The sequence below is a fragment of the Camellia sinensis genome, chromosome 9, assembly GCF_055761805.1.
Source record: "Camellia sinensis isolate YWXY chromosome 9, ASM5576180v1, whole genome shotgun sequence".
NCBI classification, from domain to species: Eukaryota; Viridiplantae; Streptophyta; class Magnoliopsida; order Ericales; family Theaceae; genus Camellia; species Camellia sinensis.
In genome coordinates, this window is record NC_138969.1 from 116428164 (window position 1) to 116447113 (window position 18950).

Here is an 18950-nt window from a genome sequence, read left to right on the forward strand (position 1 = left end):
GATGAGGATTTGGAAGAAAGGAGAGGAATGGAGTGGGAATTTATAGGAAAGGCTCAATGGGTTGGGATCCTCTAGAGTGAATTCCTAGAGTGGTCTGGTAGAGCGAATTTATGAGGGCGTGACACCTGTTCCATAATGGAACCAAGAGTTGAGATCAATCCCTCGTCAAAACGACATGGTTTTGGCGAAAGAAATTTTAAAAAAAAAAAAGAAAAAAGGAAAAAGGAAAAATGGATTCAGACACAAGAACAATGGATTCAGACCCGCTTTTGGTTCTTCGTATATTTTTTATGTTAAGGAATGGCAGCAACAATGGATTTATGGTGCGAGGGTGGGTTGAGGCGTTGGCGATGGTGTGAGGGTGGACGATGGTGTAGGTACGAGTAGGAGGAAAAGCAGTTGCGCGGCTGAAAGGTTGTTCCGAGGGGCCTCGATCGCCGGCGAGCCATCTCTCATCTTCTTTAGAGTAGTCTCCACCAACAAGATCGCTTTTCTCTCTCCTGATCGGCCATTGGAGCTCAAAGCTGCTACCACCACAGGTACATAAAACTTGTCTCTGTAAATGAGATAAACTTCTTAAAACTCTAGAGGTGTGCTTGAAATTGATAGTGACGAACTGGGTTTGGCTTAAATCCAATTTCAAAATCACGCTAAACACAACGAGGCCAACGCTGTGATTATTACCAAACCCAAAAAACAATCTTTTACTCTTCTGATTTGGGTTCTTTTAATTTCTTGTAATTTCTTATAATTTCTTTTACTTCTTCGTATTACCAAACCTAGAAAACAATATTTTATTTCATCTTTTAATCAATTTCCTGATTTGAATTCTTGTATTTTCTTTATATTTCTCTGTTTCCTTATCATTTTGGGGTCATAAAGTATAAATGAGATTAAAATTGTGATAACTTTTCAAATTTTATGATTAGATTTGAACTTTCTTTTACTTCTTTTATCTTTGTTTCTCTATTTCTAATCAATGGAAGAAGATCAAGAGCTTAAACATGTGTGCAAATTGTGAAACAAGAGCTTCCCCTGTGGTAGATCCTTGGGGGATCACATGAGATCTCAGAGTGAAATGGTAGTGATCTCTGTTTCTCTCCCTCTCTGGGGTTTTTTTTTTTTTTTTAAAAAAAAAATTCTCCGTCGGACGTCGTTTTGATAAATAATGAGATAAGTGTCGCAACCTCATAAATTCATGCTATCAGATCACTCTCTAGGAATTCACTTTAGTAGATCCCAAATCGTAGTGAGTACACTATTGATTGATTGTGTCGTGAGATGGCGTCACTACTATTGTAGAGGGGCGTTGAGTGCGCTCTTGGCTTTCTTCTTTCTTGTCTCTCTCTCTCTCTCTCTCTCTCTCTCTCTAACTAGATGGCTTCATTTCTCTCTCTAACAAAGTTTGTTCTCTCTCCTCTGGAAGCGTAATTAAGCTGAGACTAAACGGCTAACTTTCTTATGACTCACGGCTTTCCTGTTTATCTTGTGAAAACTGTTTATCTTGTAAAAAAATTGACTTGACTCTTTTATTTTTATTTTGAACTTTAACTTATCCCCTCTCTTTCAACTACATTGGAATAAACTGTTGGGAATATGCCCTTCATAATTAAAAAAATAGGTATAATTTTATATATTTTTAAATTATAATTTTAAAAAATATCATAACCAAACATAATATGATACATAATTAAAAAATATATGAGTCGTAATTAAAATAATGTCATAATTAAAGAAGAAAATGACATAATTAGAGATACATATGATATATCACCGGAAGTGGTAGTGGAGTGAAAAGACGTTGGCTTTTTACATAGGTGAACAAGGCTCGATTCCTGAAGGGCACGACTAGCGACCCACTTATTTACTGAAGCTGACAGTGCTATACTTTGTTCGTGACTCTGTCTTCTGTGTTGGGGGTTGGTTCATTCTTCGCTTATCCCAATAATGAGTCATTTCCTTTGGATTTGGATAAATCTGGCCTATATTTCGGAGCCTAAGGATTATAACGATGACACCACGGAGTATCATTTTTTTCCAACTCAGAGAAAAAGGGGGGTGCATTTGTAAACCCTTTTCAAGGGATGAATATTAGAATTTCCCTAAACTGTTTAGAAAAATGCTAGAAGTCCCAAATTTTCTACCAAACAAATGACCAAATGTCTCACATGGGTGTGGGGCCCACAAAATTGCGGACCCCACACCCATGTGAGATATTTGGTCATTTGTTTGGTAAAAAATTTGGTGTCTCTAGCATTATCCCTCTCTCCCAATTTTATCATTTAATAAAATTTTGAATGTTTCAAAAAAAATTGTTCTCTTTAGAAATTAAATTTTTTAAAAGGGAAATGTTATATGTACCTTACCACAAAATGTATAATTTTATCATAAACTTTTGTAATATTAATTATAAAATTCATAACCTCACCACAAGTTTGAATAATAAAAAATGTCGTAATCAAGTCACCATTTTTGCAGCATCAATCACAAAATTTCAAACATTTTGTTATATTTTGTAACAAAATTATGCATTTTTTGATTGATATTATAAATTTTTATGATAAAACTATAATTTTGTAGTAGGGGATTTCCCATCTTAAAATAAACAAACAAAATAAGATAGAGAGTACATACCAGGGTGGAGAATATATATAAAACAAAAAATTTATTTAAAAAAATAAATACGAATAGTAATTAATATTTGATAAAACTTAATTAGTAAAACTAATTAATTAATTTGGAGATGCAAATTTCTATAGTCTTGAGGGTGCCAACACATAGGAATATTTTGGAAAATTAGTTAAAAGTTAATTTTTTGACCTCTTTTTTTTTGGCTTTTGTCTTTTTGTGGATAAAAAATGTAAGAAATAATATGACTCAAAATAAATTAAAAACCAGAAGTTAATTTTTAACTAGCTTCCCAAATGAGCCCATATAAATATGGGGCTGCAAATAATTGATTTTGTTATATATATTATCATGAGTTGTTATCACTCAAAAAACAGTTTTTTACTTGCGTTGCTTTGCTTCAATCTCACTTTAAATTTTAACGATGGTGTTACATATATTAATTAATATATTAATTAGTAAATCAATATATGTTATTATATTATTACTGATTACACTTATTATATAAATTAAAAATACTCAAAACTTTTAAATATATGTCACATCATCTGTTAATAGACTAATTAATATATTAACATGTATATATGTATAGTATTATTCAAATTTTAATCCACTAAGGTTAGAAATTCGAGAAGTAATCACGTCAAAAGTTTATTAGAATTATGCTAAGAATTCCAAATAAATTACTAAATCTCATATATATTTTTTTTGATCGGCAAATGTTACTTTTTAGTTGTTAGATTAGCACTTATGGAAGAAAATATTTCCACCCTTAGCAAAGCATGTAAGTGGTTGCACTCCTTTAATTCAACTCCCTAAGGCGAATTGAATCCATGATCTCTTTGGGACTAAACTCTAAGAAATGTATGGTAGCCAACTAGCCTAGGCCTAGTTGGTTATTAAGGGGTTGTTTGGAATGATCTAAAAAAGTATATTTTTTGTCTTTTTACGAAAAGATGTACAGAAAAGTAAAGAGGTGATGTGATGGAAAAAAGATAAAAAAATAAAAAGATGAATTGTTTTTGAGTTGCCAAACTTGGCCTAAATCTCATACTTTTGTAAAAGATTTAACAAAAAATTTGATAATTTATTTAGAATACATAGGATTTTCCAGTTTTTTTTTTTTAATTTTTTTATTTTTATGGAAGAAGTTTTGGGCATAACTTTAAGGGTTGGTTTGGGATATTTTAAAAAAGTGCACTTGTTAACTTATTGGCTTATATAGATTGGGTTTGGGTTGAGTTTGATGTTGGATTGGGTTTGGGTTGGGTTTGATGTGATGTGTTAGAGAGGTGATGTGATTTAAATAAAATGATGTGACTTAAATAGAATAGTGACTTTTTAATTTTTTATATTATTTAATAGATGCCAAACTTGGCCTAAATGTCTATCAAATATAAGGGGCTCTGTACAACTGTCCAAAATAAAATTACTTTTATTAAAAAAATCACGCATTAAAATACCATATCCATAACGGCACACGTTTACGAAACGGCCAACTTTATTACTCATTCTATAGTTACGCGCTTATTTTTTTTATTTGGATTTGCGCCTGGTATCCATTCAAAGGAAAATGTCATAGGTGTAAATTTTCTATTAACACAAATCATTAAATATTTTATGAAAAAAAGTTAGGTATTATGAATTTTTTTTTATAAAAATGATCATTAAAGATTTATGATACTTGAATTATCTTGATTAGTTTGTGGTGCTTTATTCTAAGTGAAATCCAAGAAATTACAAAACTTTCATGATTATTTTTATAAAAACTAGCATTGTTGATATTTTATAGGGAGCTTTTTTGATAAATCCACTTTCTAAAAGTTTTATTCCATCCAACCCATACTCTTTTTGACTATTCCATTAGGTCCTATTTGAGATAAGAAGACCAAAATACCATTTTCATCTATTTATGTTCCATTTGGTTCACATTATTTTCTTATGTTTCAATAAGTCCTATGGGTGACATAATTACGAAAATATCCCTAATGTGAAGGTTCACACCGTCAATGTAAATGTTCATATCTTCAATGTGTAGGGGTCCGTCCCATGTCGATCCTCGTAGGTGCCCGGAAAAATTTGAGTCCGGCCGGGGCGGGCCTGGCCCATTGACGTTGTGAATATTCACATTGACATGTTAATATTCACATTAATAGGAGTGTAAAATTGGCCCGCGTCCCGTGGCGGCGCGAAACCCGCCCGCGACCCATGGGTAGCTCGGGGCGGGCCCGATCCGGGCCGTTGACAATGTGAATATTCACATTGACATGTTAACATTCATATTGATAAGAGTATAAAATTGGCCCGCGGCCCATGGGTGGCCAAAAGCCCGCCCGCGGCGCAGGCGCGGGCCTGACCTAGCTCGTTGACAATGTGAATATTCACATTGATATATTAATATTCATATTGATAGGAGTGTAAAATTAGCCTGCGCCTCGTGGCTGCCCGAAACCCGTCCACGGTCTGTGGGCGGCCCGGGGCGAGTCCGTTCCGGCCTGTTGACAATGTGAATATTCACATTGACATGTTAACATTCACATTGATAAGAGTATAAAATTGACCAGCAGCCAAGGGCAAGCCCGGCCCGGCCCATTGACAATGTAAATATTCACATTGACATGTTAACATTCACATTGATAGGAGTGTAAAATTATTCCGTGCCTCGTGGCTGCCTGAAACCCGCCCACGGCCCTTGGGCGGCCCGGGTCGGGCTTGGCCATTTTTTTTTAATTCTTTTTAATTTTTTCTACCAAAATTTTATTATTTTCCACAAAAAAATACACTAGGCCTCGGACCGAGCCTTGAATGGGCCTTAACCGGGCCGATGGGCCGGGCCGGGCTTCAAAGTTATGGCCCAGGCCCTAGCCTAAGGTCTCGGACTAGGCTCGAGCCTGGGCCCAAACGAGCCTTTCCCGGGCTGGGTCGGGCCGGCCCACGGGCCAAAAAATTAGGCCCAGGCCCTAGCCCTAGCACAAGGGTGTTCGGGCTTTGGGCGGACCGATGGATCGAGCCTCGGGTCGGGTCGGTGGGCTTGGGTCTAGCCTCGAGCAGGTCTGGCTTGGACGGGCCTGGCTATTTTTTTTTTAATTCTTTTTAATTTTTTCTACCAAAATTTTATTATTTTTCACAAAAAAATACATTGCGCCTCGGGCGGGCTGGGCCTCGGACCAAGCCTTGAATGGGCCTTAAGTAGGCCGATGGGCCGGGCCAGGCTTCAAAGTGATGACCTAGGCCCTAACCAAGGGTCTTAGACAAGCTTGGGCTCGGACCGAAACGAGCCTGCGTCGGGCCACGAGCGGGCTTCGGGTAGCCCACGGGCCGCGAGCCAATTCTACATTCCTATCAATGTGCATTTTAACATGTCAATGTAAATATTCACATTGTCAACGGGCCGGGCCAGGCCTACCCTGGGCCGCGGGCAAGCTTCGGGCAGCGGGCAAATTTTACACTCCTATCAATGTTAATGTTAACATGTCAATGTGAATATTCACATTGTCACGGGTCGGGCCAAGCCCGCTTCGGGCTGCGGTCCGGTTTTGGGCCGCCCACGGGCAGTGGGCCAATTTTACACTCTTATCAATGTGAATGTTAACATGTCAATGTGAATATTCACATTGTCAACGGGCCGGGTCGGACCCGCCCTAGGCCGCTGGCCAATTTTATACTCTTATCAATATAAATGTTAACATGTTAATGTGAATATTCACATTGTCAACAGGCCGGGCCTGGCCCGCCCCGGGCCGCCCATTGGCCGTGGGCGGGTTTCGGGCAGCCATGAGGGGCGGGCTAATTTTACACTCCTATCAATGTGAATGTTAACATGTCAATGTGAATATTCACATTGTCAACGGGTCGGGCCGGGCCCATCCCAGGCCGTGGGAGGGCTTTTCGCTGCCCATGGGCCGCTGGTCAATTTTATACTCTTATCAATGTAAATGTTAACATATCAATGTGAATATTCATATTGTCAACGGGCCGGACCGGGCCCGTCCTGGGCCGCCCATGGGCCGCGGACTGGTTTCGCGCCGCCATGGGACGCGGGCCAATTTTACACTCGTATTAATGTGAATGTTAACATGTCAATGTGAATATTCACATTGTCAACAAGCGTGGGCCCCCCCGGCTCGCAGACGGGTTTTGGGCCGCCTACGGGCCAATTTTACATTCCTACCAATGTGAATTTTAAAATATGAATGTTTACATCATAAAATTACTAACCGTTTAAAAAATATTTATAAGGGTATCAAAATTAAATATAAGGGCATAAGTGTCCAAGAAAATAGTGTAAATCAAGAAAAAAGACTTTATGGAATAAAACTATACATACATGGGACTAAATGGGTTAAAAAATTCATTCGTGGACTTCTTGGGTTAAAACACTTCTAAATGGGATTTATCAATAAAAAGCCCTATTTTATTAAAAAAATTCATATCTCTAACATTATCTGCCATTAAACTTTACAGTGGAGCACAAAGCCACACCTCTTTTCTCTCTCGCTCTTCCTTTTTCTTCGTCTTCCATGGCCACCGATTGTGAGGAAGCAACGGCGGGTTCAATCGCCCGTCGCCGGCAAGTTCAAGTCTCGAGCTCCGAGCTTCAGCATGACTGTCGAAGGAACCCAAGTTTTCAGCTGACAATCACCCTGGCCGGAAAACAGTTCTCACTCCGGCGCTTACTTCGATCTGTTCAGTGAGGTTGTTTTCTAGATCTCAGTGTGCTAAGGCTTCAAATAACAATTCAATTGTATTCTCTTCTCTCTCTCTCTCTCTAGCTTGTATGCAACAGATACATATACATATATTTGCATGCTGTATTAAATTATATGTAAATGTTGTCTCAAATTTATCTGTTTCATCGTTCTGTTCAAGCATATCCACCTCTCTCTCTCTCTCTCTCTATATATATATATATGTATAATCGTTGATTTCTTGTTTGATTGTTGATTTGTCTCGGCTGCTACTGTCTCGGTTGCTACCAAGGTTCTAAATATCTGCCGGTACGTGCCGTATCGGCCGGTTCGTACCGGAAAATGAGAGTGCCGAGTCGGATACTCACCGGTATACCGGCGAGAATGAATTTCGCGTCCGTAGCGGCCGATTCCCGATATGTATCGGCCTGAATCTGATATGTAAGCGATTTGTTTCTGATATAGTCTGATACGGCTGAAAATGAGCAAATCACCTGCAAAAATAATTGAGAAAAACAAAGGAAAGCACCTAAAAAAGCAAAAAATAATGAGCAAAGCACCTGCAAAAGTGATGCTTTGTTTGTAATACAAGTTGGAAACTTTGTAGACTTTACAGCTTGAATGCTCAGTTTACAAAGTTGCAAACTGAGGATATGTAATGCACAACCTACAAAGTTGCAAACTATAAACTTTGTAATACAGTCTGATCCTTAAGGAAGCTGCAAACTTTGTATATGTGATGCCCTGTTTTTTTCTTTTGGCTGAAGAAGTTTGTATATGTGATGCTCTGTTTTTTTCTTTTGGCCGAAGAAGTCATGGTTTTGCTGTTTAAGTTGTGCTCCGTTTGTTTATAATTTGTTTTTGTTTTGTTTTGTTTTTTTTTTCTGTGGTTATTTTTTTAAATGCACATATATATATATATATATATATATATATATAATTGAGGTTGAATAGAACTTAGGAGCAATTTTTTACATAATTTTAAATGAACATAAGTTCAGAAGCTAAATAGAACTCATAATTTTATAACTTAGGAGCAGGTTTGTTCTCTCATAATTATATATATATATATATTATCGGCATAGAATATAATTTTTTATATATAAAATTATTTTTTATATATATTTTAAATGCACATATGCTCAATATATATATATATATATATTTTATATATATTATTTAAAGAGATTTAATCTGTCAGATTTTTATTTATTATTTTAGATTTTTTAATCTGTCAAATCTTTTTATTTCAGATTATTTTTATATCAGATTTTTTTTGTAAAAGTTTAATCTGTCAGATTTTTTTAAAGAGATTTAATTGTTAAGTAAAGATGTTTAATATTTCAGATTTTTATTTTTATTTTAAATGCATTATTTTTAATATTTTAGATGTTTATTTTAACATATATGCCAAATAAAAGGTTGAGACTAAAATAAATACATATCATTTAGTTGAAAATAAGTCAAAAAAGTGCCTCTACATATCAAAATTTTGATTAAAATGTGATAAATTAAGGCTAAAAGAGTAAAAAATATATATATATAAAATTGAGTTGTAGATGGATTGCTAATGATTTTTGAAATTTCACAGTCGCGATGCCCAATAACCGATACGTACCGGTCGATACTACCGATACCGATACTCCGCGATCGATATCGTTACGTTACCCGATACCGCGATTTAGAACTATGGTTGCTACTGTCTCCACCACCACTGTCCCAAAATCACTATCATTCGGCCCCACTTGGTTCACCGTCGTATCTGGAAACGCCATCGTCGCGAAGATTTAGACAAGGACGATCAGGTCACTTTGGATTTCGATGACTACATCGACAATGACGAGAATAACAAGGACGAAGAAGATGAAGACAAGCGTGGGAAAGAGAAGAAGTAGAAGCTGCTACTCAAGTTTCAGGGCTAGACAGTGATGGTGAGTCCACTCTGAGTCGGACTCAGCGCGTGGAACACAAGCCTTTTGTCTCGGCTTCCTCGTCGGGCTACGGCGATGCCGATAATCCACCACCACTTCTGACCCCTCTCTCTCTCTCTCTCTCTCTCTCTCTCTCTCTCTGTGTGTGTGTGGATCTGTACCAGTCCACCTTAATGTTTACGATCTAACCTCCATTAATGGCAACGGTTACTGGCTTGGCCTCCGAGTCTACAATTCTCGAATTAGATCTTTGGTTTAAAATCGATTTGATTTTGCTTATTGTTTCATATAATTTTAAGAATTTATGGTTTAGATCAGTAGTTGTTGAAAACCTAGGAGACGCCGGTGAGACTAAGATCATTCTCTCTCTCTCTCTCTGATCTGATTTTTTTTATATTTGTTTTTTTTTTAATGTAAATTTAGATCTGTTGATAATGATTAAAAAACATATCGCAACAGATTACATATATATATATATATATATTGTGTTGAACAGATGAGGAAGAGAGAGAGAATTGTGCAGATATAATTTTTTTTAACAGATAGGGTTTGGTTTGATATTGCGACAGATAAATCTATCTAGCAATTGCACAGATAACTCTATAATTTACATATAGGTACATAGATAGATCAAAAAAATTAAAATAAGATTGTTATTTCAACAGATAAAATTATTAATTTGGCTTGGTATTTTAACCAATAGCAAAAATGGAAAATAAAATTGTACAGATAATCAAATTTGGACAGATATTTGAATGTATAGACAAAAAATTTGAATAGATAATTAATGAAAAGTCAACAAACAAAAAAAAGTCATAAATTAAGGTAAAATTATAAATAAAATGTCCTCTTACAATAACAAAAGTACTTCTCACTAAACAATTTTATAAAGAGTAGGCCTCTCACAAATAAAAAATATTTACTAGACTTGATGTCTTATATCTTTCTTAGATTAGATTTATCATCAATTTACTCTATATATAAATATACAATATTTTTTTCCTTTTATAAATTAAGGCCAATAGAATATTTTCAATTCTATCTGCATTTTCTTACACACAAATATGTAGATAAAGAATGTTTAATTAGTGATAATATTATTAAATTTGTGTGATGATTGAAATTGATATGGTATTTAAAAAATGGATCAAGCTGGTCTACTCTGCAATCAGATTGAAGAATATTGTTAGGTTTATGGAGTTCACTACGGGTCTAATGGCGATAATCTAAACTGTTTAATATGTAGGGCTCGTTAGGTAATTCATTCATTTCGTTCAATAATTCATCCCTTCAAAAAAATAATGTTAATTGGGTATCAATAGCTACTTAATTTGATCATATTTTTGTCTATGGTAAAATATAATTTTAAAAATAAACAGTTAACAAAAATGTGTTTTGATCAAATGATTGTTGATATCCCATTAATGTGACTTTTTGCAGGAATGCTATATTCGACAGGCCTTATAAATTGTTCGACCAAGTAGTATGCTCGAGGTTTCCTGATGTTCCTGTTTGGCACTACCCTATTCACCGACCGGGTGAACACCATCGGGCTATACCTCATGAGTGCTCCGGTGGACCTGTCTTAAGTCCGACTCTACGATTGGGGCGGTGCTAGCTTGGCCACCTTGTACGGGTACGTGAGCTCGACCTCTCGCAGGAGTGGGCATCTAATAGAAGGCTACTGGAGGGCCTGGGAGGTACGCCTCACTTCTCTGTTTTGTATTTCCTACTGCGCTTTCCGCCTAGCATTCTTTGTACACTGCACATACACAATATGATTTCTGCTTTACATACTCTATACACTGCACACACTGTACACCGCACACACACAATTTGCTTTCTACTTTGCATACTCTGTACACTACACACATTGTACACCGCACACACACAACCTGCTTTTTGCTTTACATACTCTGTACTTGCACACACTGTACACCGCACACGTAAAATCTACTTTCTGCTTTACATACTCTGTACACTGCACATACTGTACACTGCAAACGCACAATCTGCTTTCTGCTTTGCATACTCTGTTGCATACTCAGTATTGCCCTTGTCGCTTTCTGTAGCTATGGGTGTATGCCTACTTTCCGAGAGTTCCTGGGAGTCCTTCCCCTTCTTCCGCCGATACTTCGATATCGTGACCGCGGCTGAGGTAACTCCAGCTTCTCTATTTATTTCCACTTTCCTTCGATTCTAACTCATATTGCAATACCTGATGATAGCTAACAATCTGTACCTTCTCTATTTACAGATCACCTGGCAGCCTTGGGTGATGATGCCTGAGGGAGTCAGAGATCAGTTCGCTGGTGACCGAGTGGCTTCTCACTTCCGGATCCTGCTCGATGGCACAGTTTGTCGAGCATGGTTCTTAGGGGAGCGATTCTTATGTCAGACCATCAGCTTGCCTAAGCCAGTAGTTCTGATGCCGCCTCCGACATACATGAGAGTCACAGAGAGGTACACTTCCTAGGAGATGATCGATTTCACCCGAGGTTGGGACGTCGACTTCTTCTGAGTCGAGGGTGACTTCATAGCCTTCATCTAGACATACCTTATGCCACCTCTGACCGGGGCTCGTGGAGATGAGAGACCAAGGGCTCCAACTGTGGGAGACAGAGGTAGAGGGGCCGGAGCGACCAGGACCTATGGCAAGAGATGTTTCGGGGCGAGATAGAGGGCTGGGTGGCCGGAGCTACCTACCACACTCACCTATCGGCGACATTCCGGGAAGGCTTAGCAGATTCCCATTGAGCTCGCGCCAGCCGGGCATGAGCTTGTCGGGGTTTGAGGCCTGACTCTAGTATATACCATACTTTACATTTTGCATATTTACTTGATTTCAGTTATGCTTTATAGAACACTAATCTTCTCAACACATTTGCAGGCACCCATAGAGTACACCGGGCAGGCCCTCGAGCTAGTGGCTTCCTTGACGGAGATGGTGCAGAGGAGCATGAACCTGCTCAGCCTCTATAGGATTCCGATAATTTACTTCAGTTTGCACTTCATGCCATGAGACTTCCTACCGATACATCAGCATCTCAAACATAATTTGTTCTAGACTGCACTGTTCTGGCACACTGCACTCAAACACTACATTCAAACGCTGCACCCAAACACTGTACTCAAACACTGCATTCAAACACTGTGCTCATACACTACATTCGAACACTACTTTCAAACACTGCATTTGAACTGTATCTTTTTGCGTTAGGTCTACACCATGACTGATGTAATTGACAAACTGCTCTTTTTAGATCCCAGGCACATTAGACGTTCTAGTGGGAGCTGCAGTAGGACCATCTATACCTCCTCCGGTAGCAGGGAGAGAGAGAGAGACAGGAGGCTCCGGCTTGCAGTCGAGGTAGAGCTAGGGGCACCCGTGATGAGAGTGGCCCTTCAGAGCCCATTCTAGACGATGATGATGATGATGAGACGAGTGAGGACGATGAGGCAGCGAGTCCACAGTTAGAGTCATCTGAAGACGGAGAGAGCGATGTCGGCTCAAATTCTAAGGGCGGAGATGATGCTGAGGCCGGTTCAACAACTAGCTCAGACTCGGGGGCCTCTAACAGCGACACTGATGGTGATAGCTCTGAGTCCATGCCCAGGAAGAGGACAAATAGGGCCTCTCGATCCTGAGGTGGATGGCACTGATTTAGATGTTTTGCTTAGTCTTTTTTTTTTTTTTTTAGCTGGTAGTGTTAGCACATTGTATTGTTTTATTTTCTTAAAAACTTGTACTCTTTTGTAAAAAGAAACCATGATTAGAATGAAAAATCGACTTTTGATGAAAGCATGTTTGTGTTTTACATTCTGAACATCGCATTGCACCATTTTACACGAAAACAGGACTTGATGAAATTTGAATATTGTACACTGTATTGGCAACTTCTTAATTAGGTAATGAACTAACCAACACATAACAAATAAAATAGAACAACTTAATGAGCAACTAATGCAACAACTCGATGAACAAAACAGCAACTTGATAAGCAAAACAACAAAACAACTTGATAAGCAAAGAGAAACTACATAAAGAGCAACTCAATCAAAACTCTTCGAACAAGGCGGCAAAATGCACCAAGAGTAGAACAAAACACAGGTTCCCAACATTCCTAACACATAGGAAGGCCATAGGAATTATGTCGGCTATAGGCAGAGGTTGTCGGCCACCAAAAGTGGCTGTCGGCCACTAGCACTGGCCGGTCGGCTACAACACTAGCCGGTCGGCCACTAGTGCTGGGAACCTTCAGATTGTTGCCACCTATCTTCCACTCAACACCTTATCTTCTACAAAAGTTGGGACTTCGTAGTTTCTTCATTCCAACTCTATTTTGCCACAAATGGAGCCATTCTTCACCGAAAAACTTTCAATTTGGATTGCAACTCTAGATGGCTTGGAAAAAGTGAATTTCTAGGGTTTCGAGATAAATGCATTATTCCCGCTAAGTTGTACTCCGCTGTGTTTTCCGTTCCTTCAAGCCGCGGCTAGATGTTGGAACCCGGTTACACATATGTTTAACTTCGGGGGGCTAGAGGTGTGTTCTATAATTGAAGAATTCCAAGTACTAATAGAATCCTGACGTGATGAGGAAATCTTGCCCCAGTCCCATTTTAGTGACATTCAAGCTTTAGGAAGGATGTGTGGGCTCAGTTTACACGATGCCTGATCTTTGGTTCACAATGGAGAGCTAGATATTCCTAGTTTGGTTTATTAGTTTTCTAACGCCGGCGACTGCAGCGACCGTCTTTGGCAAGGTTTTCGGCAATATGCCCTTTGCTTGTGTATGCTGGCTCATTTCCTGCTTGCCCCTGGCTTCAGAGGGTCTGACATTCGCTTAATCGAAGTAGCCCAAGGCTTGAAAGAGGGCAAGAGCTGTATTGGCTTGGCATTGGCCGAGACTTTGATGGGCTTAGACGCCTTCCATTGCCGGGAGATAAACAAGTTCCCAGGGAGTCCACTACTCTTGCAGGTAATGTTTCTCACCCCACCTCACCTGTGTTTCTCACATCACTCAGCCCTCAGGCTCTGTTTTTCTCTCTAAAACCCTTTCTCATTTTTTCTCTCCACATACACCTCTCTATTCATTAATCTCTCTTATTTTTCATCCCTTCCCAGGTATGGCTCATGGACAGGTTGAAGGTAGTGGACTCTTGCCCTGCATATTTGGCACGAGGCTATTTCTCTCACCAACAGCTAGTTGATTTCCCGAACGAGGGGTGGTGTTGCTACTGGATGTGCAATAGGTCTGCTGTTGGCATTGCTTGGCATTGCCGCCGGTTTGATTTGCTTGAGATGAGCTACAACATGGCCCGGCAACCTGGCATTCAGTTGATTGGCTTGACACACTATGTCTTCTATTTTTTATTCCGATTCAGGCGTCAGTTCGGACATGACCAAACTTGCCCAAAAGAGTGGGTAGAGTACCCGGCTTCATTTCCGATCCGAGGTTCACAACTAGCTCGATATCCCACTACATGGAGGACAAGAGAACTTTTGGCTCTCGCTTCTAATTTCAGTTGCGCCCTTTCTGGCGAATGTATAGCTTGGCTTGAGGATGAGGCGCAAACCGGTCCTACCTTAGCATCTGAAACTTCCACAAGCTCTGGAAGGGGACGCAGGAACACCTGACTTACCTGTGGCCCAAGTTTATTGCTTTGATCTAACTTTCAAGTTTTCCTTTTGAATGTAATAAAAGCAACTTTGATTTGTATCAAGAGGTAGTGAACTCTGTATTGAAATCAATGAAATTGAAGTTGTGGGCACCGAAAATTTTCCGTTTGGTCCAAAATGGTCTAAGTTGTAAAAAGATTAATTTGAACAAAATCAGCTTTTATTAACACTTTTCAAAACGATTTTCGATAAGGATCACAACTGGACACACCCGAAATCTATCCTCGAGATGTACAACCCCGAATCCAACGAACAGAAAGTTGCCCCTTGTTTGAATAGCACTACACTGCACTGCACTGCACTGTAACCAACTCTCATAGTGAAGACCATAATCGAACTCTTCGATGCAGAAAAGACAAAGATGACCAAAACAATCTCATGGACATAGTTGATTTGGAAGTGTTTATGGCTGGACTTTAGAATGAAGTTGCCTACATATCCTGAAGATGGGAATCAATCCTTACGTAGTTCGATTCGGGTTTACTCGGGCATTAACACTCTCCTTTTGCGCTCTAACTTTTGCCAAGGTCGCCCTTTATGGGTTTTCAACCTTGCGAGTTCAGTTTTTCTTTTTTTTTTTTAATTTTTTGTGCTCTAACTTTTGCCTAGGTTGCCGTTTTGGGTTTTCGGCCTAGCGAGCCACTCAAGGATAGTATTTCTTCAACTTGTCCATGTTGATTGGTTGGAAGAATTCCAGGCCATCTAGATCCATAAGAATGACAGCTCTACCCGACCAAATTGATTTGATGATGTGAGGACCAGTCCAATTGGGTCTGAACTTGCCCCTAGGGTCGTGGATGGGAGCTTAGTTGTCTTTGAGCACCAAATCTCCTTCTTTCAGATTCCTAGACTTAACTTTCTTGTTGAAAGCCCTGGCAATCCTGCGTTGATATCCTTGGACATGGTATAGTGCTTTCAGCCTCCTCTCGTCGAACAACATTAGTTCCTCGAACCTACTCTGCTGCCAATCCGCTTTTGCTATCTGGCACTGAGCCATAACCCGCAGCGATGGAACTTCAACTTCAATCTGCAAAACAACTTCCATCCCATAAACCAAAGAATATGGAGTTACCCTAGTAGATGTTCGAATTGATGTCCTGTAGCCCCAGAGAGCAAATGGCAACTTGTCTGGCCAGTCCCTATAGGTTTCCATCATCTTTTGTAGAATGTGCTTGATGTTCTTGTTGGCGGCCTCAACAGCTCTGTTGGTTTGCGGTCGATACGTGGACGACTTATGAAAAGCCACGTTGTATTTCTCCAACAAGTCGATCACTTCTTTCTTGAAGTGGGAACCATTGTTCGAGATGATCTCATTCGGGACCCCATAACGACAGATGATGTTATTCCTGATGAACTTGGCTACGTGCGACGCTTTCAGCACTGCGTAGGATTGGGCCTCGACCCACTTCGTAAATAGTCTATTGCCACCAGGATATACTCATGCCCATTTGACCCCTTCGGAGTAACTACCCCAATAACATCAATTCCCCAGACTAAAAATGCCCCTGGTGAAGTCATGTTGCATAGCATCGACCGCGGGATATTCATGCGATTTGCGTGAATTTGGCATTTGTGGCATCACTGAACAAAATCGATACAATCCTCCTCCATGGTTGACTAGTAGTAATGTTGCTTGAGAATTTTCCAAGCTAGCATCACCCCGCTCATGTACGATCTGCACTCTTCTCCGTGGATAGCCTCCATTAGGCGCTTCGACTCTTCTGCATCAACACACAGTTTATGCATTCCCAGATGGCCTCGTTTGTATATTTTACCCCCGCAGATGATAAACTGAGCGGCCATTCGCCGTATTGCCCTCTTATCTTTGGCATTTGCCCCTAGTGGATAAGCCTCATTTTCCAAGAAGTTCCAGATGTCATGATACCAGGGGTTCTGATCTTGTACTTCTTCTTTTGTGGCGATCAGCTCGTAGGCCGGCACATACCTCTGTTCAACAATGATCCGACGCATCCGGACTCCCAAGATGATGTTTATCATGGAAGATAGAGTTGATAAAGTGTCAGTGAACCTGTTGTTCTCTCTTAACAGATGCGTGAAGGTTAGCTTCTTAAACTTGGGAATCAAAACATCCAGGGTTTGGTGATAGATTTTTATCCTTTCTTCTTTAACCTTCCAGTCTCCTTTTGCTTAAGACACAACCAGGTTCGAGTCCCCAATGACGTCCAACCATTTTGCCCTAGTTCCAGGGCAGCTTCCAAGCCAGCAATACATGCCTCATATTCTGCTTTGTCGTTAGATACCTTAAACCGGAGTTTGAAAGCTAAAGGTATATGGGAATTGTCGGATGCTATCAGCAACATCCCTATCCCATAACTGTACTGATTAGATGCTCCGTCAAAGTACATAGTCCAAATCTTTTCTTCGACCTGTAGAATGGCCTCATCTGGTAACAAATACTCTACTGCTTCATCCCCCTCCACTGGGTGATCGGCTAGGAGCTTCGCTACCGCTCTCCCCTTCATAGACTTGCGAGTCATATGCTTCAAATCAAATTCGAAAAGAAGAAGCAACCAACGAACTACCTGCCTGTAAGTGCTGGTTTCTCGAAGAGCTATTTGATGGGATCTAATCTCGAAACCAGAATTACGGAGTGAGCTAATAGGTAGTGCCTCAATTTTCTGGTAGCCCATACCAAGGCCAAGCAGGCCTTCTCCAGCAAAGTGTAACAAGTCTCATATTCCAACATTTTCTTGCTCAGGTAATAGATGGCTTTCTCCATGGGTGGGTTCTGGCAGTGACAACATGGGTGGGTTCTGTAGATGCTGCTTGATCTACTCAAAAGCAACCTGGCATAGATCATCCCATTGGAATTTCTTTCCTTTCTTCAGGAGACCAAATAGTGGTTCACAAGTGAAGGTTAATTTTGCAATAAACCGTCTTATGAATTGCATTTTACCTAGAAAGCCTCGCACCTCCTTGTCAGTCCTTGGTGGTGGCATTTCTAGGATGGCCTTGATTTTGGAAGGATCGACTTCGATGCCGCTTTGTGTAATCAAGAACCCAACATTTTCCCTGTTGTGACACCAAAAGTACATTTCTATGGATTCAGCCTCAACCGATATTCTCTTATCTGTAGGAAAAATTTCTTCAAGGCGATGTAGTGGCCCTTTCTTTCTTTGGACTTGACAATCATGTCGTCCACGTACACCTCAACCTCTTTGTGGATCATATCATGCAAGATCGTGGTTGTAGCTCATTGATAAGTAGCCCTAGCATTTTTCAGACCAAACAGCATCACCCTGTAGCAGTAGGTTCCCCACAGCATGGTGAAGATAGTCTTCTCCCTATCCTCGAGTCCCATCAAGATCTGGTTGTACCCGGAAAATCCATCCATAAAGGAGAGCACACAAACTCATCGATGTGCGATATAGGAAAGTTGTCCTTCGGACAAGCCTTATTCAGATCTCTTAAATCCACACACACCCGAATTCTGGCATCTTTCTTCAGCACAGGAACAATGTTGTCCAACCAAGTAGGATACTTAGTTACTAGCAAGAACCCTGCGTCTATCTGCTTGGTGACCTTTTCCTTGATTTTCAAAGCCCAGTCCGGGCGTATTCTCCGAAGCTTATGCTTGACAGGTCGGGCCTCAGGGTTAAGAGGGATCCGGTGCTGTACAATCTCAAGATCGATTCCAGGCATGTCATCGTAGGACGACGCGAAAACATCTTTGAAATCTTTTAATAAAACGACTAAGTGCTCGCATTTCTCCGAAGACAACGTGGACCCGATCTGGACCAGAAGCAGATCCTTCTCAGTACCCTCATTAATTGAAATGATTTCGTCAAAGAGGGGTTTTACAAACCTCTCATCTTCTCGATCAATCAAATGTTTCAAAACCAGAGGAATTCCTTCCTCGTCGTTTTTATCAAATTTTTGAAAGTCGTGATCAATGCAATATACAAGTGGCACAAAGAAGTACTCAGAAACAGCAGTGGTACCATTCTCATTCACAACTTCCGGCTCGTCCAATTCCTCGGCTACAACCAACTCAAAAGA

The 18950-nt window shown here is 40.0% G+C and overlaps 1 long non-coding RNA gene across 1 annotated transcript; it reads left to right on the forward strand.

Annotated features, from left to right (window-relative positions):
* The first annotated feature begins 238 nt into the window (after nt 1–238).
* On the forward strand, nt 239–13049 carry LOC114256559 (uncharacterized). Its single transcript, XR_014340200.1, has 5 exons — nt 239–539; nt 10688–10947; nt 11320–11405; nt 11505–12053; nt 12138–13049. It is a non-coding gene; the product is annotated as an uncharacterized LOC114256559 (long non-coding RNA).
* The last annotated feature ends 5901 nt before the right edge of the window (nt 13050–18950 follow it).